General features: G+C 38.2%; 1 non-coding gene across 1 annotated transcript; it reads left to right on the top strand.

The window, feature by feature from the left end:
• Positions 1 to 2,278: 2,278 nt before the first annotated feature.
• LOC117986962 (U4 spliceosomal RNA) lies at positions 2,279 to 2,417 on the top strand. The gene has a single exon (XR_004674240.1). It is a non-coding gene; the product is annotated as a U4 spliceosomal RNA (small nuclear RNA).
• Positions 2,418 to 23,361: the final 20,944 nt, after the last annotated feature.

Genomic DNA, 23,361 nt, shown 5'->3' with positions numbered 1-23,361 from the left:
TTTAAAAGTAAATTATTTACAGAGAGAACGGAGATCATAGCTGGAACTGTTAGGTCGTCCGCACACTTGACATTATTATCTTCCGGGTTCGTATGACTCTTTCATAATTCATAATCCGCCGCTGACAAAGAACCTCCGTTTCAGAAACTTCAGTGTTGCATGAGGCGAATCATAATTAATTAGGTTAATTCTATGCTAAGTTAAAAGATTATTATCTTCTTTTTCTATAGGTATATAAAAATGAATCGCTAAATGTGTTGCTGATCGCAAATCTCGAGAACAGCTGAACCGATTTCGCTAATTCTTTTTTTAAAGAAAGAAGAAAGAAAGAAAGAAAGAAAACTTTTATTTGATCACAATACCTACTACAATAAACCTTAAAAGCTAATTAAGTTAATCTACATAATTAAACTAATAACAAAAAAATATAATAATAAAAAATAATACCTATATATATACAAGTACGTGTGACCAAATATAGGTCTCTCTCATCAGTCTCCCACTCAGCATGATGCTGAGTGGGAGACTGATGAGAGAGATTTTTATAATATTCCTTGAAGTACGAGGATGGTTCTTACGGAGAGAAAAATTTAAAAATTAGAATCGACTGTTAGGCGGTACGAAGTTCGCCGGGGCAGCTAGTAAATTATGAAAACTAAAAAAATCATCATCATCATCATCATGATCATCTCAACTTTAAGCCGGTCCACTGAGTACGGGTATTGCATACAGTATTTCAAATCTGTTCAGGCGTTTAGAATTATGGTGGCATAAACAATGGTTGCCGGGTGTCAGCTAATCATAATAATTTATGAAATAGATCATCTCGATAAAATTCTTACAGGATTTTTTATTATATACAATATATGTCACCGGCTGTACTCACGTATTTAGTCGACGTTAGCCCGACTAGTTTCGAACCCATCTGGGGTCCCTTTTCAAGGGAGTCAGTTCGCGCACGCGTCGCGATTGAGACTCTCGAGGATTTTTTAAGTAAAAAATAATATTATTATTAGTAAGGTACATCTTGTTCCCTTTTTAAAACAATCGCAAGGTCGGGCTTGTTAACCGAGGGTCCCGAGTCTTAGCCTGGAGGCATGCCTGGCTTCAAGTTACAACTTTACGACGCAATTAGACGAGACGAGAACTAATACAAAACGAGGTCCTATGTTTCTAAAAATAATATTACTTTTATATAGAACAGTTAATTAGTAAGGGTCGTTGATGTTTTGACGGTCAAACGAGAAAGGCTGTTTTATCGCCGATACCAGTAGGTAATTCATAAATGAATAGTTTAATCTTCTATTAGTTTACGTCATTCATTGAACAGTCTAGTCAAGACTAGCTTATGCTCGCGACTTCGTCCGTGTGGACTACACAAATTTCAAACCCCTGTTTTATCCCTTTAGGGGCTGAATTTTCAAAAATCCTTCCCTAGCGGATGTCTACGTCGTAATAGATATCTGCATGCCAAAATTCAGCCCGATCCGTCCAGCAGTTTGAGCTGTGCGTTAATAGATCAGTCAGTCAGTCAGTCAGTCACCTTTTCCTTTTATATATTTAGATAACCCGTAGATACTTAATAATGTTTTGTTGTTTTTAGTCCAGTTTCCTTTGTTTTAGGTTTATAAATAGGTCAACACAATGACGATGGCTATCTGCATGCCAAATTTCGGTTAAACGGATGGGCCATTATGAATCCCGTGGGAACACTTTGATTTTACGGGATAAATAGTAATTTATGTCCGTTTTCTAGATGCAAGCCACAGATGAGTGAATCTAATCCGTGTTTAGGATGCAAGCCACAGATGAGTGAATTTAATCCTAGTTTCTCTAATCCGTGATGCAAGCTATCTGTGTAGGTACTAATTAGATAATGCCCGCGACTCCTTCCACGTGGATTTTGTTTTTTTTAAATCCCGTGGGAACTCTTTGATTTTCCGGGACAAAAAGAAGCCTATGTGACGCTAACTTTCTCTGCAACAATTAAATAAAATGTGCCATGTAAAGTAGGTCGTTGAATACGTAGATAACAGAAAATGGCAGAAAATAATGTTAAAACCAAAATAGAAAATAATTATTACAAATAATTTAATAGCCCCCGCTAAAACATTAATAAAATTGATATCACATTGCAATAATGTTTGATGTTCATCAAAATCATCTCAACTTTTTTACTTCTCAACCTGACGATAGATGGCGCTGGGAGGAGAATAAATCACGTAATTCTTTTGTTCGCCTCAAACTGTGATAAGGGAACAGTTGATGTCATGGAGTTAACTTTGCGCAGAGGCAATATCGTAACCAATGAGGTTAATCCGAGGTGCGATTATTGCTAGTTGAAAACTTTACCAATACCCCGCCGTGTGGACGTGAAATACCGTCCGCTATGGCAATTTTTGAACGGCTGTAATGGCCAAATAATTTCTTTGACACTGCATTAGTGCAGTCTGCAAGCCCTACGAATAGCTGCTGATTACTGTTAGAGGCTAGAGCCGATGCATCGGCAGTTTTTACTTGCTTTGAATAGAGAGAGAGTCCGGGAGGGCTAGATCTTCGTTTTTTTAAAAGTATAACAATACGCAGAGAAACATTCATATGTTTCTCTGCGTATTGTTCCAACGTAGTCCCAACAAAGAAAGGAACGATCAGCGATTATGAAGTTTGGATTATGGTGGCTTTGGGACCTAAAGGTTTGGGCTTTACAGGTACCTACGTAACAAAGGTGTTAAATTTCATACGTCAAAGTATTAAGAAGTGTAATATTGTAAATTTTCTTCGGAATATAGTACCTATAAGAATTCACATCACAGGCTTCTAGTTAGTCCAGAAACAATCCGTATCGAAGCCGAGCATGTAATTAAAAATGTAATGTAATATGTACGCAAACAAATATTTTGACAAGATCAATTCAACGGTGGAACGGTATAAAGATAACACAAACATACGCACTTTCAGATTTACATGAAAAGCAATTATAATAAACTAGCTGAACCGGCGAACTTCGTTTCGCCTAACTGTCGATTCAAATTTTTCTCTCCGTAAGAACCATCCTCGTACTTCAAGGAATATTATAAAAAAAGAATTAGCGAAATCGGTCAGCTGTTCTCGAGATTTGCGATCAGCAACACATTTAGCGATTCATTTTTATCACAGATTAATTATTGGTCTCGCTCATGATTTTTATATTATAGAAGATGCATTTAACATGGCTACAACTTTTATCTACCGTTAATAAAGCAGAAAGCTTTTCACATCAAATAATGCAGAAAATCCATACAAATGCTCAAATTAATTAATTAATTAGCTAAGTGCGAACGTTACTCTATCGTCCATTTAATCTGCCAGCACAGCTAATTATACCTACGGGATCGTAACGTGCCATAAATCATTCTCATAGATTGATCACGTTGGCCGTGACTTTGCAAAGGTGGTGAGAAATTATTTGTGTCATTATAAGCCATGGATGTAGGAAGTAATAATAAGCTTAATGAGTAATGACATTGCGTTTCATGATGACAGAGTAGCGTAGCTTTGCAAGTGTCAAGATATTTTCAAAGAAGTAGATTGTATGAAGCTGTGATTGTATGTCCTTCTCTGGGATGCAAGCTATCGCTGTACCAAGTTTCGTCAAAATCGGTTGAACGGATGGGCCGTGAAAGGCTAGCAGACAGACAGACAGATAGATAGACAGACACATTTTCGCATTTATAATATTAGTATGAAAGTGTGGATTTTGAGTTACGATGCTTCCGGGCTCCCAAAGTGTAGTAAGCATAGCGGTGTTAATTTGGCCGACACTTACGATTTTACTGTCGGCAATAAAAAGCACATAACTCAGGCTAGACTATTGAGTGAGGCCCATATTACGTGCTGAAACGTTAAATTGAATGAATTCTGTATATTTTTGTGTGTGTTGTTTCGGATTGACTATGCTGCGTAGGCCCTACTGGCCGCTACAGCGTCACCGGGGGGGTTGGCGAGCGCGAAGCTCCGCCTGGGGGTGAGCCCTAGGGCTCGAAGAAATAATTCGAGAGGTCGGGGGGGCAACGTCCTCTTAAGGGCGCCTCCTGTGAGGATCGGACCACGGCGGCTTAGGATAACGTTGGGATGGGTGGATTTGTTGGACTACTGGTTAATCCGTACGCCCCCGAGGCCGTGGCGTGAGTCCACGTCCGGGTGACGTTAGAAATCGGGGACCTCGTCTTCGCCGACGAAGACGCTGTGATGAGGTTGTGTTGTGTAGCCCTACGAGATAGGGTGCATTGTCGGTATTTCTGTATAGCATTTCTACATCACGATGTAAAGGTCTACGGGCTACGACTCATACCTTTTCTCTGAGTCAAACAACGAAAAGTTAGAGGTGACCGAGATCGAACCCCGGACTTCCGAATAGGGAGTCGTAGTTTTAACCACTAGGCTATCATCACTTCTAACCAAATTATCGAGAATCAATTCTGTTTAGGTAATACCTATACAGAATTGATTCTCTATAATTTCGTCGTTTTGTTTTGTCATACTGTTCGTCGAAAAAGTTCACAAAGATCAATCCCTTTAACAAAAGGAAAAAAACAATTTCACGTACCATTTTATCGGGTGCCTGAATATAATACTGCTCAAATGTGTTGGGGAATGGCTGTCAATACGATATCCCGAGCGGGCCCAGTTGTACGTGAGAATGTGTGTACATACTTGACCCGCCTTATTACAATTGAAATTCCGAGATAAAAGAACCCCGTCAGACACGGAAATGTGAACAAAAGGACCAAGTTTCATACAAGGGATAGGGGGACAATTTATTTAAGTTTTGTCAATCAAATAGTTACCTACAGAGCGCCTGATTGTACAATGTACATACAAGTTGAAATAAACACTAAAAAAATATTAGGTAACTTTAAAAAAAAGTAAAACCGGCAAAGTGCATGTGAGACACCCGCACTCATATTGTGTTCATACTATTGCATAGTCGATATCAGTTTCATGCTGTTTCTGAGTAAAAGTGGTAAAAATGCCTTGAGACACGGACATCAGTACCCTTATTATAAATGCGAAAGTGTGTTTGTTTGTTGGTTTGTCCTTCAATCACGTCGCAACGGTGAAACGGGTTGACGTGATTTTTTGCATGGGTATAGATAAAAACCTGAAGAGTGACATAGGCTTGACAAACGTTTTTTTATCCTGGAAAATCAGAGTTCCCACGGGATTTTTAAAAACCTAATTCCACGCGGAGGAAGTCGCAGGCATCAGCTAGTATAAGTAGGGCATTTCGAACCATTGGTAGGCTAAAAAACATTTTTTTAGCCTAGCCCCTACCACGGGAATATAACATAAGGTCAGCCATTAATATAAGATTATAAACTCAGGCTAGCTTCTTTTAATGTGGCAGGTGTGGTGTAGTGCATGTTTTGTCTCCTTCAACGAAAACTGCTAGCGCTCAACTGCATGTGAAGCATAAATAAAGATTTTGAAATGAATTACTTTTATGTGTTTCATCATCATCATCATCATCAACCAATAGACGTCCACTGCTGGACATAGGTCTCTTGTAGATACTTCCACACGCCACGGTCTTGCGCCGGATGGATCCAGCGGCTCCCTGCGACTCGTCTGATGTCGTCCGTTGGGGGGTCTTCCAACACTGCGTCTTCCGGTGCGAGGTCGCCATTCTAGCACCTTGGGACCTCAACGTCTATCGGTAGTACGAACTATGTGCCCTACCCATTGCCACTTCAGCTTCGCAACCCGTTGAGCTATGTCGGTTACTCTAGTTCTCCTACGGATCTCGTCATTTCTGATTTGATCACGTAAAGAAACTCCAAGCATAGCTCTCTCCATCGCCCGCTGAGTCACTCTGAGCTTTCTTATGAGACGCATAGTTAGCGACCATGTCTAGGATTCATACATACATTTATGTGTTTAGTGTTACTTAATTAGGTACCAGTTATCACGGACATCCATAGTCTGCCACGCTGGTCAAGTGCGGATGACATAACAATGATATCTTATTTTCCTATGCCCAGTGGCGTGCACAGGAGTTCAAGCCAGGGTATGCATTTAGGTATGAACTTATTTTACAGCAGGTTATAATGAAAAATAAGCATTGATTTATTACAATGAGGGTAAGCAGTGCGTTTATGCCTCTATGAGCTGCACGCCACTGCCTATGCCTATACCGTTTTACTATTTACTGGTAATAATTTATAAAGTACCAGAACCACCAAAATTAGTCATCCTTATCTTATAGAATATTAAATGCTGGGTCCAGCCAGAGGGGTTTGAGGAGTGTTCAATATGCATTAGGATAATTCACACTTAAGGCGAAGTGTGGTTTAACAATGTACCCAAAGGTAATGTATGTAGCCTATACGCTTTAGTGCGTGTAATATTTAAGAGCATGATTGTACGGTTGCCAAATTGTGAATTATTTATTAAGTTTTCGTCATCAACCGATAGGTATACCGTATACGTCTACTTTTCAACATAGATTGGGACTCTTGTAGGGACTTTCACACGCGACTGTCTTGGGCCACCTGAGTCAATAATTGAGCCAGGGAGGTCGTCAAAAATTGCAATCTAAATATTTAATAAGAAAAGTCCTCTCTCTCTTAGAGCATACTGTTTCAACTTAACGCCCAGTCGATATACCTTTGGATCTAGAAAGCTGAAATTTTGGCTAAAGGTTCATTTTATAATAGAGCCAAGGAATTAAGCCGCGGGCAGTCTCTAGTATACTTTGTAATTGTTTAAGATTACAAGATATGAAAATCTTTCTCGTTCCTGTTCTTCTTAACCCACGCTACGTGGGGTCGGCACAACAAGTATTTTCCTTCCACTCACTTCTTCATCCGTCAACGCATTATCCACCCCTTTTACACGCATATCCTCTTTCACGCTATCTATCCACCTTTTCTTTGGTCGTCCTCTTTTTTAGGTTCCGTACCTCAATAGGAAAAACGGAACCCTTATAGGATCACTTTGTTGTCTGTCTGTCGGTCTGTCAAGAGACCTACAGGGTACTTCCCGTTGACCGAGAATCATGAAATTTGGCAGGTAGGTAGGTCTTATAGCAGACATTCGGGGAAAAGTCTGAAAACCGTTAATTTGTGGTTACATCACACAAAAAAAATTAAACTGTGGCCATGAACAAATATTGCTATTTTCAACTTTCAAGTAAGATTGCTATACCAAGTGGGGTATCATATGAAAGAGCTTTACATGTACATTCTAAAACAGACTTTTATTCATTTTTAGGCATAATAGTTTTTGATTTATCGTGCAAAATGTCGATAAAATACGATTGTAGTACGGAACTCTCATTGCGCGAGCCTGACTCGCACTTGGCCGGTTTTTTTTTAATAACAAACTCTTTATTACACAAAAAAAATGTGATACCTACTTTAACTAGAATTTCTCGTTGGTATTATTTTTTAAACTAGGCGAAATTTTACCTAAGTACATTTAAATAACACTATTGTCTTAGGTCAAGTTCTAGATGAAGGGCGCTAGGATTGTTGCCTAAGATAATAGTCTATTGGAATAACTTTTCATTGTAATTATTTGATAGGAATAATGGTCTAACTTTTTGCATACTCAGTTCATGTTCAAAACTATTTGGAAATCATCAGCATCAGATTCGACATTTATTTTTATTCCATTAGAGGTTTCACCGCCTCCAAAAAATATTGTTAAAGAACTGCAATAACTCTTGTATTCATAATATGTTCGGTAATAAATTAAATTATTTTTACTTTTTAGTGTTTACGGTTATTGAAGTCGGTTTTTTTTTAAATTTTTAGGGTTCCGTACCTCAAAAGGAAAAACGGAACCCTTATAGGATCACTTTGTTGTCTGTCTGTCAAGAAACCTACAGGGTACTTCCCGTTGACCTAGAATCATGAAATTTGTCAGGTAGGTAGGTCTTATAGCAGACATTTGGGAAAAAATCTGAAATCCGTGAATTAAGGGTTATATCACACAAAAAAAAAATTGTGGTCATTAACTAATAATTAGTATTTTCAATTTTTGAAGTAAGATAACTATATCAAGTGGGGTATCATATGAAAGGTCTTTACCTGTGCATTCTAAAACAGATTTTTATTTATTTTTATACATCATAGTTTTTGAATTATCGTGCAAAATGTCGAAAAAATACGACTGTAATACGGAACCCTCAGTGCGCGAGCCTGACTCGCACTTGTTTGAAGGTACACATGTAGCCTGATGAATTAGTTTTTCCAACACAATGACGGTTGTTTTGTAGGTACAACTGGTACATACATAAAAACAAGGGTCTTTACTCTTTTGTTATATTTATACCAATAATTCCTGACAGTACACCTAATTAAATGTAGGAATGACACGCAGTTTCATTGTGTACCTACACACGATACGCAATGTCATGAAATTTGAGCCTCAATAGCTCAACCGGTAAAGGAGTGTACTGAAAACCGAAAGGTCGACCCCGCCCGTTGCACTATTGTCGTACCTACTCCTAGCACAAGCCTGACGCTTAGTTGGAGAGTAGGTAGGTAGTTTCTTGTTATAAAATAATAGTTTTATTTTCGTAAAAATAAAGCATGTTGTAGCTTTCTATATTATTCGATATTCTTGACAAAAATCAGTAAAACTCCACAGGTATTTTAAAACAATTATTAGCTACGGGGTTTCCCACGACACTTAAGTGTCTGGCAATGCAGCGTGATTTCTTATACTGCCCCGAAGAAAATAAGAGTTCTTAAACCTTTATTACCTGTTATCTCCCAAAGCCACCATGATCGAAACAAACATCTAAACAAACGTTCCATCCAGTGTTGGGGTCAATACGCCTTCAGCTTTTATAAAATAAGGAAGCTCTGGCACGCGCTGGCTCTCTCTCTATAAGACTTAGTTACTTACTTATACCTACTTAATCATTTCGTATTCTGATAAAAAATAAAAAACCGGCCAAGTGCGAGTCAGGCTCGCGCACCGAGGGTTCTAAGTACACAGTCGTATTTTTATAACGTATCGAAAACACAAGTGAAGTTCTTTCATATTATGATACCCCACTTGATATAGTATCTTACTTCGAAAATTGAAAATACTAATTATTAGTTTGGACCACATTTTTTTGTGTGTGATGTAACCACCAATTCAGGGTTTTCAGATTTTTCCCCGAATGCTATAAGACCGACCTACCGACCTACCTACCTACCAAATTTCATGTTTCTAGGTCAACGGAAAGTACCCTGTAGGTTTCTTGACAGACAGACAACAAAGTGATCCTATAAGGGTTCCGTACCTCAAAAGGTACGGAACCCTAACAAGCATTTTCTTAACACTCGGCTTTTGAACAGCTTCTACATTTTCAAAAGCATAAAACCCTTTGACTTCAACCATATACAATTTCCTCGGATCCCGGCACTCTGATACGGAGAGGTAATTTGTAAGAAAAATACCAGTTGCTCGTGTTATCGACACCTCTGTTAGGACATTGGGAACGGACCATTAGGTCTCCGATCGCAATGCTTTTTGAGGCGAATGAAATTTTATAGACCTTTTCTCCTTTATATTTTAGTGCTTACAAATGGGTAATGTGAATAACGAAATGAACTGGGGGTTTTTAATAATATTTATAACAATATCTATATAATAAATATTTAATATTAATTTTGCATATAATACAATATATACTAGCTGATGCCCGCGACTTCATCCGCGTGAAATAAGGCTTTTTAAAAATCCCGTGGGAACTCTCTGATTTTCCGGGATAAAACCGTCCGTATAGCTAAAGACCTGGAAAGTGACACAGGCTACTTTTTATCCCGGAAAATGAAAGAGTTCCCACGGGATTTTTAAAAACCTAAATCCACGCGTACGAAGCGCGAGCGTGAGCTAGTAAGTAAATAAGTATTAGATTCTATATTTAAAAATTAACGTTTGTCTGTTTGTCTTTCTGTTCGTATCTAGGCAACTCGATTGCCAAAGAAAACTACCAGTTGCTCGTGTTATCGACACCTCTGTTAGGACAGGGAACGGACCATTAGGTCTCCGATCGCAATGCTCTTTGAGGCGAATGAAATTTTTCGTAGATAAGGCTTTTCTTCCTTACATTTTAGTGGTTACAAATGGGTAAGTAAGTATCTATAAATGTGAATAATAGGATGAAATGGATTTTTTATATACAGCTACATCTGTAATCTGTTTCTTTAAAACAAGAGTGAATAGGCATATTCTAGGTAAACGCGTCCCATCTTAGGTCACATCATCACTTTCGATCAGGTGTGATTGTGGTCAAGCGTGTGACTATCAGTAATGCGAAAGTGTGTCTGTCTGTCTGTCTGTCTGTCTGTATGCTAGCTTTTCACGGCCCAACAGTCTAACCGATTTTGATGAAATTTAGTACAGAGTTAGCTTACATCCCCGGGAGGACATAGGCTGCGCTTTTTATCCCGAAAAAACAGAGTTCCCACGAGATTTAAAAAACCTAAATCCACGTGGACAACGTCGCGGGCAACGTCTAGTGTACTATAATTATGTAAATGGGCAGGTGTTACATACTTCCGTATAACATAGATATCAGCATTACCATTTAATTTGCTACATTTATTCGCTGGTAGCGACTGTACAAGTGTACACAGCAATACATCGGCCCAAGCACAATCAGTGCGACACGTCCCTCTCGCGTTCTTAGTCCTGTGTTACAAAGCTTTGTCTATAAAAATGCCGTGAGAAAGCGTCAATAATAAATAATCTCTGTGTTTATTTTATTTATTTTATTCAGATACAAGTTAGCCCTTGACTGTGCAATGTCACCTCATGGTAAGTATGATGATGCAGTCTAAGATGGAAGCGGGCTAACCTGGAAAGGGTATGTCCCTTTGGTTACTACTTTGGCATCGTACCGGAACGCTAAATCGAAGAAACGAAGCATGCGGAGACGGACGGATCATGCAGCTCTCTAGAATGTTGCAATGTTGCACTACATAATGATATGTTGTTCTGGCGTAAATGAACCTTTAGTTGTAACTCGATAGCCAGTGTCTTGTTTGGTATGACAGCTTTGTGGGACACAATTTTTATTCGAGTAGCCGTTGTATACATTTAATTCAAAGGTGTAAAACACTGTGCTTGGGCTCGTATGAAAATCATGTAATTTAAATGTTAATGCCACTCTCCGAACATATTCCCCGTTGCGTACCATACCTACTCTATTAAATTCCGGCGTTCGGGCAGGCATGAGGAAAACAAGCTGATGAATGGTGGAATAATATATCTGATTGCTTACGATCGGTAACCAAATTATGGTCACCAATGATTTCATTATTAGGGTTCCGTACCTCTGTCTGCCTGCCTGTCTGTCCGTCTGTCCATCTGTCCGTCTGTCCGTCGCCATCTGTCCGTCTGTCCATAGTATCTGTCAAGAAAACCTATAGGGTACTTCCCGTTGACCTATAATCATGAAATTTGGTACGTAGGTAGCATATTAGGTCTTATAGCATAATCAAAGGAATAAATCCGAAAACCGCGAATTTGTGATTTCATCACAAAGAAAATTAAAATGTGTTTATGAAATAGTACATTACTGCACGAGACCGGGAAGTAAGCTAGCCTATGTCCTTCCCCGGGATGCGAGCTATGTGTGTAAAAATTCCGTGATAAGCTAGCAGACAGACAGACGGACAGACAGACAGACACACTTTCGCATTTATGATATTAGTATGGATGGATTATGTTGCGATAATAGGTACAATTGTTAAAGGGTGGAGTTTTGCTCAACTTTATCTTTTAAATTTCAACAGATACGAAAACTTTTCTGAAAAAAGTTTCCAAAATCCATACAAAACAAGGATGAACTTTTTTATTGGTTTCCACAATTTATTTTCACTTATGAGTTTGATTCCGAAGCGGAACTGTACCCACGAAGTTTCACCAAACTTTTTATGATTTCGAAGATATCGTACTTATTTGTCTCGTTGTTGAAATCTTTTTGTAATTTGTGTTTCAATATGGAGACAATATTGTTCAAAATTTGATAAAAAACTAAATTACTCATAATATTGTTCTTTACTGCGCTTAAGCGTCTAAAAATGGGTGAAAAATATATCGATGAAAATTTCAGCAAACTCCGTCGTGTTCAGGAATGTACAATAATTCAGAGTTTGAATAAAGTGATCAGTACGGCAACAATGGCCTGAGGTTTTGAATGGAGCGTAGATTAAACGTGATCCAATTCGCAACTAGTTTGTGACCAATCTCTGACTCGCTAACTTTAGATTGAAACCCACAGTTGTGAGACTGAATTAAACTATGATTAAAATTAAATGCTGCTTAGGGCCAGTTGCAAGTTTCGTTACGGCTAAGTACGTGTTTCCTACAACATGTAACCTAAATACCTTCAAGGCAAGCGTGAATAGGCATCTTCTAGGTAAACGCGCTCTAACCTAGGCCTCATAGTTGCTTTTTAGGGTTCCGTACCTCAAAAGGAAAAAAGAAACCTTTATAGTATCACTCGTTGTCTGTCTGTCTGTCCCTCTGTCGTGTTTCAAGAAAACCTATAAGGTACTTTCCGTTGTCCTAGAATCATGAAATTTGGTAGGTAGGTAGGCCTTATAGCAGATATATGAGGAAAAAATCTGAAAACCTGGAATTTGTGTTACATTACAGAAAAAACTGTGTTCATGAACAAAATATTAGTATTTTTAATTTTTCAAAGTTAGATACATATACCAAGTGGGCTATCATATATCTGTACATTCTAAAACAGATTTTCATTTATTTTTATGCATCATAGTTTTTGATTTATCGTACAAAATGTCTAAAAAATACGACTGTGATACGGAACCCTCAGTGCGCGAGTCTGACTCGCACTTGCAGGCCGGTTTTTATTAATTAGGAATGATTGTCGTCAGACTCAAGTCTACTTTGCAATAAAAAAGCAAAATGGGTTGCTAAGTCAGTAAAGTTTTCTTCCAAAGTTAACAAACACTAATTTGTGCAACCCATTTTCCTGTGGCGTTCAAAGTTTTTAATTACCTGACCTAGGGTTTCTTCCATTAATCAATAAAAACGTTATCAAACAGTAGAAAAGTCTCAGTGGCCTTACCGGTAGATGTAGTTAAACAAGTTTTATTGTCAGCAATAAAAGTTAGTGTCTATTTAATTAACAGCAATGCACTTTACCCGGGCCATTGGTTGATTAAGTTAACCGATATTCTGACATTCTCTCGAGGATTCAGAATGTTCATTTGGGATGGTGAAACCAAATAGGTATATCCAGCGTGGTTAATTGCCAATTTACTTTACCTAGAAGGGCCGGAGAACTTCAGTGCAAATAATCATTCTTTCTCTTTAGCATCAAACATCATGGTAAAGTCATATGTAGCAAATATATCTGTAAGGTTTGAAATATGTTTCATTGTTATATTATTTTCTCAAAAATAATATTTAAAAGCGAAATGCATTTTCATGAAAAAATATTTGGTTACAATTGCTGTTTTTCAATCAAACTCTAATAAAAAAAAATCTATTAGAAAATGCTTTTAAAATATTTGGTAGAGATAGAAACTACTATTAGGAAGCTATTAAGTTTTTTGTCCGTATTTATGTGGTAGAGTTTACCCACGTACAAACTTTAGGATTAGACAAGAGAACTAGGATCAAGGAACACTTTGGTAAAGGCCATACATAAACTATCACTCATTCACCGGCGGGTTTTGCGCATGCCTTTTTAAATAATTCACACGGAACGTATGAGCAGCTTATATACAGGACAGGTACCACGTATCCGTATTGTGGAGCTTTGACGTGTATCATTCATTTTTCAAATGTTGATGAATAACGGACAATGTAGATTTATTATTCCTCTTCTTGTTTCTCGTGACTTGAGCTTCGCAATACTAATATTATTTTTGTGAATATACGTATATATTATAAAAGATGTTACAGTTTTATTATAAGTATTGATTAGTTCAGGAGGTTTGGAGGGATCTAACAGGCCTAAATTAAGATAGGTAATAAAACTTAACGCATATATCCCCGATTACCATCTCAACCTTTTTTTTTTTTTTACTTATTTTTATTTTTATTTATTACAATAAAACTTAAAGCTAGCCTTATCTAATTACTATATAAATCATGACCGCGTGGAATGGTGCCAAGAATACTGGCTGCATTTCCGCGCTGGACAGCCAGGCTGATCCGTTGCGCAAAAATGAGCCAGCCCTTCTGTCACCAGATGAGGCTATTAATCGCGGTGAAATGTCTCGTAAAATTTTTTTAGCACTAAGACTCCATGGCCCCAGGGTCTCCACGGCAAACGGCACAAAAATGTAACTCTCTATAAGAGAGGCATAATATATATATATATATATATTATGCATAGCATCTCAACCTGTCGCGGACTATGCTTTATTTACCAAGCTTGTCTGTGAATATAGAATTATTAGAATTTTGATACATCAAAAATATCAAACATGATGTATTCCATATTGGAGGTTCATTGGAGGGGAAACTAGATTTCAAAGTGCATTCATCGCTCGAATATAGATTTTAAAAAGGTTTTCCGTACAACTCTTGTATGTGTTTCCGCGATGGAGCGCAATCTCTTTAGAGATTCAAACAAACTGAAATATACGGGGAAGCTTTCAAGAGGGAAGCTAGCCTCTTAGGATACAAGTCCTAAGCTTTCTTGAAATATTGCTGCGGATACAAGATGAAATGTTACAAGAATATGATTTTAAACCATAGCCAACAAAATGTTTTTATAGTCAAAATAACCTACTGATGATTTTAAGCTTATTTCGTGGTTTAACGACATATTTTAATGTAGATAACGGGTACATACCACTATTAATTTGATAGTTTTATTTGTCGATATTTTAACCCAATTGCACGGGTCGTGGTCACGACGTGTCTACGGTGCTACGAGAAATGATGTTCGAGCTGTCATGGGCAGTAGCCGCCATTAGCGAACTACCCTCTTTCTAACCTACTGAGTTCAACACTTATTATGATACCAATTCAAGGTTTATTTCAATATTCTTTAAGTACTTATAATAATCATCATCATCATCATGATCAACCCATCGCCGGCTAACTACCGAGGTAGAGCCTTCCCTCAAATTGATAAGTAGCTATAATAAAGTTATAATCAAATGCCCCTAAATCGCATAGGAAATTGTGAAAAAGTTCTTGTTAAATCTGAAATTCTTCCTCTTGTTTGCATTATGAGTTTTTAGTATGGCACACGTTAAATAAGGCTGCAAAAGTCAAGTTCCACCACACTGGAACTGTATTAGGTACGAGAAGTCCATAAAGACTAGTCAGTAACTTTACTCCGAATGACCTGTACGCGGCAGAAAGTAATGTACATCGACCTTTAGAAGGAGATAGCAGATTTGTAGGGCGTTGCCTCTGTCGTAGAGACCGACAAAACGTCATATAGGTATGAGTCACAGAGACAACGCTCTACAAAGCGAAATGTCATTCTAAAGGCCGATGTACATTACTTTCTGCCGGATACTGTAAATAGCTGCAGCCGATAGTCATCAATAGGCTTTTTTTTTCTAGGAGGAGGAAAAATCCCTATCGGACTTCTGTCTATCGACAGGGTGTGTCCGACTCGCACGGACTAAACGACCTCCCCCTCTGCGAGATCAGCACGGAACCGTTTTAAATTACTTCGTGCTGACCCTCTGGTTGCTCTCTCTCCTTTTTTTCTTTCCTTTCTCTGTCTTCCCTTCTCATTATTAAATCTCATATCAAAATAGGCATAGGTAGATAATAAATTCACAACTGTTCCAGAACTTGAAATAAAAATTAAAACAGTCGTTAGTACAGACGTCATGTTACCTAATATTTATGATATCCACGAGCACAAAGTATCTTTTTCTTATCCCCTCGAGGCATTTCTACTGTAGTTGGTACTTTGTCCTAGCCCATCGATATAAATGACAAGATATGCCCCTGCGAACAAAATTTTTCATGGTTTTGGAACCAAATAAATCAGCGCCACCTCTTAGACACTAATCAACGACCTGTTTGAAATCCAGGCGTCACTGAGGTTGCATTGGTGCTAAATAAACATTTTAGGACCAATGAGTCGGTGCCATTTTGCTTGGTCAATAGCCCTGTCCTTACGAAGTAATATATAAGTCAACTAGCTTATGCCCGCGACTTCGTCCGCGTGAACTACACAAATTTCAAACCCCTATTTTACCCCCTTAGGAGTTGAATTTTCAAAATTCCTTTCTTAGCGGATGCCTACGTCATAATAGCTATCTGCATGCCAAATTTCAGCCCGATCCGTCCAGTAGTTTGAGCTGTACGTTGATAGATCAGTCAGTCAGTCAGTCACCTTTTCCTTTTATATATTATTAGATGTCCTAGCCCAATTGGAGTCTTAGGGCCTATATGCATATAGACGGAGTGGAGTCGAGCAGAGTATTTTTGATAACAACTTAATTTCAGCTTTATATACTTTAGATACGGTTGAAATTGATTTATTGATGATATTGTACTATATTAGTATTATGTACCATGATTTTATCATTTGGACTTTTTATAGTGTAAAAAACTGCCATAAGTACCTAGGTATTAGATAAAATCTTTTTGTCTTAAGAGTTCTATTAAAAGTCAAAGAATGAAGTAAATAAAGCTTAGGCTTATAATCAGTTACAGGGGGACTCCAACATTAATGGTTATAGGTATATTTAAAAATCAAGTAATAGTAAAAATATTATTATTTTGTTCATGTTAGTAATATAAATAAAAAATAACATCGGAAGGCATGTTGGGGCAAGACCCTTTCCCTTGTTATTAAATTCTGCCTCATGCATGTTATTTTAACATTATGATAGGCATATTATTATTCCTAATATCGGGTTATTTTATCGGACGGATTGTGGCATTGATATTTTATTAAAAAAATAATTAATTTTTAGAACTAACCATACACTAGTTATTAAAAACATTATGTAAAACTAGCGTATGCTCGCGACTTCGTCCGCGTGGACTATACAAATTTCAAACCCCTATTTTACCCACTTAGGGATTGAATTTTCAAAAATCCCTTCTTAGCGGATGCCTACGTCATAATAACTGTCTGAACGTTAAATTTCATCCCAATCCGTCCAGTAGTTTCAGCTGCGCGTTGATAGATCAGTCAGTCACCTTTCCTTTTATATGCAGGGTGTTTACCAGAACGCTGGCAAAAACGAAGACAGGTGATAGTACTGATGATTACTGATATGATACCGTAAAAAACCGCGAAAAAATATATTAAAAAATCCAGAGGTCAACGAACGTTACGTTAGTAGGTCAGTCGGAGTCAATGCCGCGTCGTAAGCGAGGCATTGACCCGAGTTTTGCACGCTATACAATATACATTGCGGGTTTGAAAAATACTAAATCACTAAAACTACTTACGTGAGTAAAACTTACAGGTGTGATCGTGGCCTAAGGGGATCACTATGAGCTTCATATATTTATAGTAGGTCCTAGGTTCAAGAAGTTAGTACGACCCAAACTTTTAACGAACCCGATAGTACCTCGTGATAAATTCATAGTAAATGCCAACTTAATGAATAGTTAAGGGTGCTATTAACGTTGGGAACGAGGCTAGCATAATAATTGGTAACCATCTGCTAGAGCTATAGGTCCTAGAGAAGCAGAAAAAGCGCCCCCTTATGACAACGAAAAACTTATCGACATACACACACACACACACAAACACACAACTTATAGATCTGTTCAGTGTTCATCTCTCTTATTCTTGTTGCATGATTGGGTTTGAGTGTCCACAATAAAAAATGCTTTGATTCTGCTTGAATTTTCAGTTATATAAAAATATACTATAAGTTAAGGTTTAGTGTTTTACAAAAATGATATTAAGTACAATTTCTATTAACAAAGGCAGCCATGGTCAAAGACAAGAGAAATGAAAAGATTTTCGTACTATCGACAATGGATACTAGGTTTTTTTATTATTGTTGAACTCTGGGTTCTTGTACATTGAGTATTCCGTAAACATTGCAATACCGTAAGAGTTGTGTCTACATGAAAGTTATAGAACTGAGACATTATTGTGTGACAGGCTTTTCAGCATAGCATTAACGTTTTTGACATTCCATTGTGGCGGTTGCCACAGATGCAACTAGATGGCGCTATTCAATCGATAACTTTTCATGACGTAGTCCCGAACAAATTTACCGCCGACAGTAGTCGCACTACTAACTGAGTTTTCTGCAATCTGGACTACATATAGAAGTTTCAAGATACAACCGTCGGCCCAGCTGGCGCTACCGAGCACAACCAACCGCTCGGTGGGAGATCTCCCTTTGGTACGGTCGAGCCTGCACACCGCTCCCGTACACCATCATCGCTGCCTCTAGTACAAGACACCTCTATGCCAGTGGTTATTGGGGCAATGACTCTTGTAGTTTTATGGAGAAGGCAGTAATTTCTTGTTGCAAAGAAGAATTATTGTCATAAGAGGTCCATTTTGTTACAATTTATTGCGATAAAATTACGGTTTTAAGGTAATTAAGGCTTAGACTATACAAAGCTCGATAGCAGTGACGAAAAGTACGCGAAAGGACGTTACACTGAACGCGCGCGTACGCGTGTAGGATTTATAATATAAAGAATAATTTTATTGTACGTGGTGGGTTAGACAGTAGGGCAAGATAGTGACGATGTGCCGCGTGTGACTACACCCCCGGTATAAAAATAATTTATTATCATCATTTTTTATACTCAAGTATTAGAGGCACCGGTATAAGTAAGATAGGTACCCTTAGTATAGGTAGGTACTTACTGGTGATGCGTGGTACGTACAACTTTCAAAAAATTAACTTTTTTCTTTTCTTTTCATAATACAATGAATAGGGTCTTGGACTGTAGTAATAAAATGATGTGATATTTTGTATAGAGCTAATTAATTTATAGGGCTAAAATTCATTATTAAAGAGAATAATCATTAGAAAAATAAATAGATTTTTAGTTATCTATCTATCTATATCTATATAAATATATAAAAGGAAAAGGTGACTGACTGACTGACTGACTGATCTATCAATGCACAGCTCAAACTGCTGGTCGGATTGGGCTGAAATTTGGCAATCAGATAGCTATTATGACGTAAGCATCCGCTAAGAAAGGATTTTTGAAAATTCGACCCCTAAGTGGGTGAAATAGAGGTTTGAAATTTGTGTAGTCCACGCGGATGAAGTCGCGAGCATAAGCTAGTTTTTAATATAGGTAATCGCTGTACGGAAGGCGATTAATGACGTTACAAGGCGTAAAATATTTGTTGTTTATGCATTGTGACGTCATTGTTCACTTTCTTTACGTGTGACGTTAAGTTAAGTTAAGATTAAGTTAATTTTTGTCAACAAATAGGAGCTATGATTTATTTTATGAATAATGAATAATGGAAAGAGCAGAATAAAGCTGTGTACAATACCGGAATTATGTCAAGTGGGTTCTTAGCAGTGCTGTGTATTCTACGAAGATTTTTCAAGTATCTGGACTACGAGTACTTAGGTTTAGGAAGCTAATTGCTATTGATGGAGATATTATATGAAATTATATAATTCCATGTGATATAGCGATTAGATAGGCGATAGCCTAGTGGTTAAGACGTCAGCCTCCTGTTTAAGACGTCAGGGGTTTGAACACATAACTACGAAAAGTTAGAGGTTAGCTTCTAACTTTTCGGAGTCATATGCGTTTTTAGCACAGAGGATTAAACCTCAAGAGTACGCATATACCTACAACGTTTTGCATGAAAACAAAATCGTAAAATGTTGGCGGCGCGGCGCGGCGGACAGGGGAGAATGCTTTGTTGTGTTTGGTGGACTCAAAAGTAACGAAATCAAGACAATCTGTGGAATGAGGGTACCGAACCGACGTGGGCCGACTTTTAAGCTCAGCAACTGCCTAAGCTTGGCGATCGGGGGTGTCCCGCTATTAGGCGTCTATAGGTAGTGGTCTGTGGTGTTGAGCATTTAAATATCTTTTACAGTGAAGGAAAACCTTGAGAATTATCCATAATATTCTTAAAGGTGTGTGTTAGGTGTAGGTGTGTTATCCCAGAAAACCAAATAGTTTTATAAAACAACAGAATTTACTTGGATGAAGTCACGGGCATCATCTAGTTTTAAATAATAATTAGCATGCAGCCACTGACATTATTATGTTATAGCTCGGTGGGTTTCTCTAATCTGTGCTCTGTGGCATACCTCAACTTTACAATGTGTTGCTCTGGCTTGGAATGGCCTTTACAGGACCTAACTCTAGAGACTTAACAAATCATCGTAGAACACAGCTACACTTGACATAGTTCCGGCTTTATTCTGCTCTTGCATTATTCATAGCCCCTATTTGTTGACAAAGATTAGCCTATGTCAGAAATGTCACGACATTAACTCGACGGCATAATTAGGCCGAATCGTTTGTGTTTTGCGTAAACATTTACAGACAGCTTATGCAGATTGTCTGCGGGAAGTTTGTTGGGTAAACTTGGGGAATAAGTCTTGTCGTCTTGAATTAATCGTAGGTACAACCACAAATTTTCGGATCGATACGCAATCAATTGGCGCCAAAGTCCCGCTGCGCTGGTAAGTATCAAATTGGATACAATCAAAACCTAGTTTCCCTCACATCAAAACTCATACCGTACGAATTATTATTAGTCCTAACGTATTAAACCGATAAGTTTTTTTTTAAACTCGACTTTGGTTTGCACTTTGCATCAGGTCTGGATGAAGGGCATTTTGAGGGGAGCGCCCACGACGAGCGGCACTTTGCGTATAAAATATGTAATCGTTGGACACTTAGCGATGACGATGTGTCACATCGCAGCGTGTGCGCATGGCAGTCACGTACCGCAAAGTCTACGTGTACAATCCGAAAGTGTGTAGTAACACCCTATAGGCCTTGCCGGCATTGCCTTCGTTTTAACCAGCGTTCTGGTTACACCCTGTATTGTAACAGGAAGCTGTTCAGCAAAGCACAATAAGAAATCTCCAGAACTCTCCCAAGCAAGTACATATCTCGATATTTTACTTTGACCATCACAATGGCATCACGGTAAGTGAAGATTCATTTAGTTGAAAAGAATCACAAAAATGTTCAACAGAGAATCACAAAATACTACGGAAACGACACAAGAGGAAATCCCTGTTGGTCCTTATTAAATGCTGAAAGAAACAATGGTTCGGTGGCTCTTTGTTGCGCGGAACGCTTGATAAATGTTTGATCTTTGTTCACTTTAAGGTGATCGCACATTAGTATACAACGTTAGTTTTAGTTGACGCAAAAACCAACATACGTGTCGAATATTTTTACATTAAGAATAAATATACAAAATTTCAAAAATATTTAAAGAAAACTTACGAAGTTATAAGCTTTTTGTATTGAGTCGTTGTCCCGCAAAAACATGGTCACCCCAAGCAAGCGGCTGTGAGCGAACGGGTAAGTGAATGAATCAGTCTATAGCTAGCGCGCACCACGCGGCGGCGAGTTGTCGTGCGTTTTAAAATCCGTAAATTTGAATTTAAATCTATCAAAATCCGCAGTTCGCGCATTTCCGTATAGTTCTATAGTTCACAGATTTTGCGGAAAAAAACGTACAGCTACAGAAATTTACCGTGGTGCGTGCTAGCTCTAACACAGAAGCGAGCTAACTCGGAAAAGGCAAGTATCAACTCATACCCCCTGATCGGTTTCTACGTGACAACATGCTGGAACGCTAAATCGTTTGGCGGCACGGCTTGGCCGGTAAGGTGGCAAGCCACGGCCGAAGCCTCCCACCAGAGCTAAATGTAATATCAGTCGCTGACTGCGAGCAAGCTCACTGTGTAGCATACGGTGCTGACAAATGTGTGGTTAGCTTTACGGAGAAAAGTATTTTTAATAGAAAAACCGTAAATTTTTTCCTCTAACATGTTCGAGTTTAAAATGAAAGAGGAAGCCCCTAAGAGAGCCCCTATTAAATTCGTAGCTACTGAAACAAACAATGAATTTGTAAACCATTGTTTTCTGAATTGTCTTTGAAACCTTTCATTAGCAAAGGTTTATACTATAGGTATACGAAACACCTAAAATAATCCATACTAAAATGGGAGGGTCTCCCCGTCTGTCTGTCTTCTAGCTTTTTACAGCTGTTTTGTGGATTTTGACGAATTTAAAAACTGAAATCCACGTAAAGGTAGTGGAAATAGGGGAGAGCGGGGCTAAAAGTTACCGGGGTAAGTTGTTCCGATTGAAATGGTTCCAAAGAGGAAAGTGATTTTATATCCTTAGTCAGCGTTGCCAGACGTCCCGATTTTTCAAGTCACAAGGACAGGCTCAGTCCCGCTTTTCGGGGATAACTCGACCGTGCATGCAGCGTGCTGAGGAAACGTGAGCGGGAGGCACAGACAAGCCTGACAAGAAAAAAATCTGTAAGATGTCTTATTGTCTCTAAGATATCTTTAGGAGTACTATTATCTTGTTGGGAAGTGTGGACTGGCCGCCAATTGGCTGGCTGCCAAAGCGCGCGATTTTTGTTATAATTATATTGTCACGTAAACGTCATTTGAATTGAAATAAAAAGATGAATATTTTAACTTCTGATTACTGGCGCACTGAGGGTTCCGTAATACAGTTGAATTTTTTCGACATTTAGCACGATAATTCAAAAACTATGATGCATAAAAATAAATAAAAATCTGTTTTAGAATGTATAGGTGATGGTACGATTACACCTACCGAGTAGTGAAGCGAGACAGTAAAATGTCACTCGGCCGAAACAGTGCTGTGGCTGAGAAATTGCGGCGAAATTGCACTCGTTAAGTGTTTATACCAACTGAGTACTCGGCCGAGGACACTGACTCGCCACTGTACTCGTTAGGTGTAATCATACCATAAGTTATTATTATTTAAATTTTGAAAAAAAAACATTTCAGGGTGCCTCCGGAAAAGCAAAAGTCGAAAATAATTTTGGTTTATCCCCTAATTTTCTACCTAGTTTCATAAGTAAGTATTTTAAAATCGGTCACCCACCCAGTTACAGACCTAAATCAAACTAGGACACACTAGAAAGGTCTGCTTGTCTTTAAAAGAAAACAACGAAACTTGAAAAAGTGACATAATATTTTTTTTTGCAAATAGAGATTTCTTTTATTGTTTGAGATGTCTATTCACTTTGAAGAGCAGGGTCCCTTGAGAAATAAGATATCGCACACCGAAGTCCCCTGAATAGGCGATTTGATAATATATGACATTGTGTCTTCTTTGATGTTGCGTGTAAAATATAACTTTTATAATATTAGGAACAATGATTTGATTTGTAAAGATGTTATTGGTTATTTGGTAATTTATCGGTGAGAGAGCAAC

The sequence above is a fragment of the Maniola hyperantus genome, chromosome 1, assembly GCF_902806685.2.
Source record: "Maniola hyperantus chromosome 1, iAphHyp1.2, whole genome shotgun sequence".
Classification (NCBI taxonomy): domain Eukaryota; kingdom Metazoa; phylum Arthropoda; class Insecta; order Lepidoptera; family Nymphalidae; genus Maniola; species Maniola hyperantus.
This window is presented reverse-complemented; position numbering and strand designations above follow the sequence as displayed.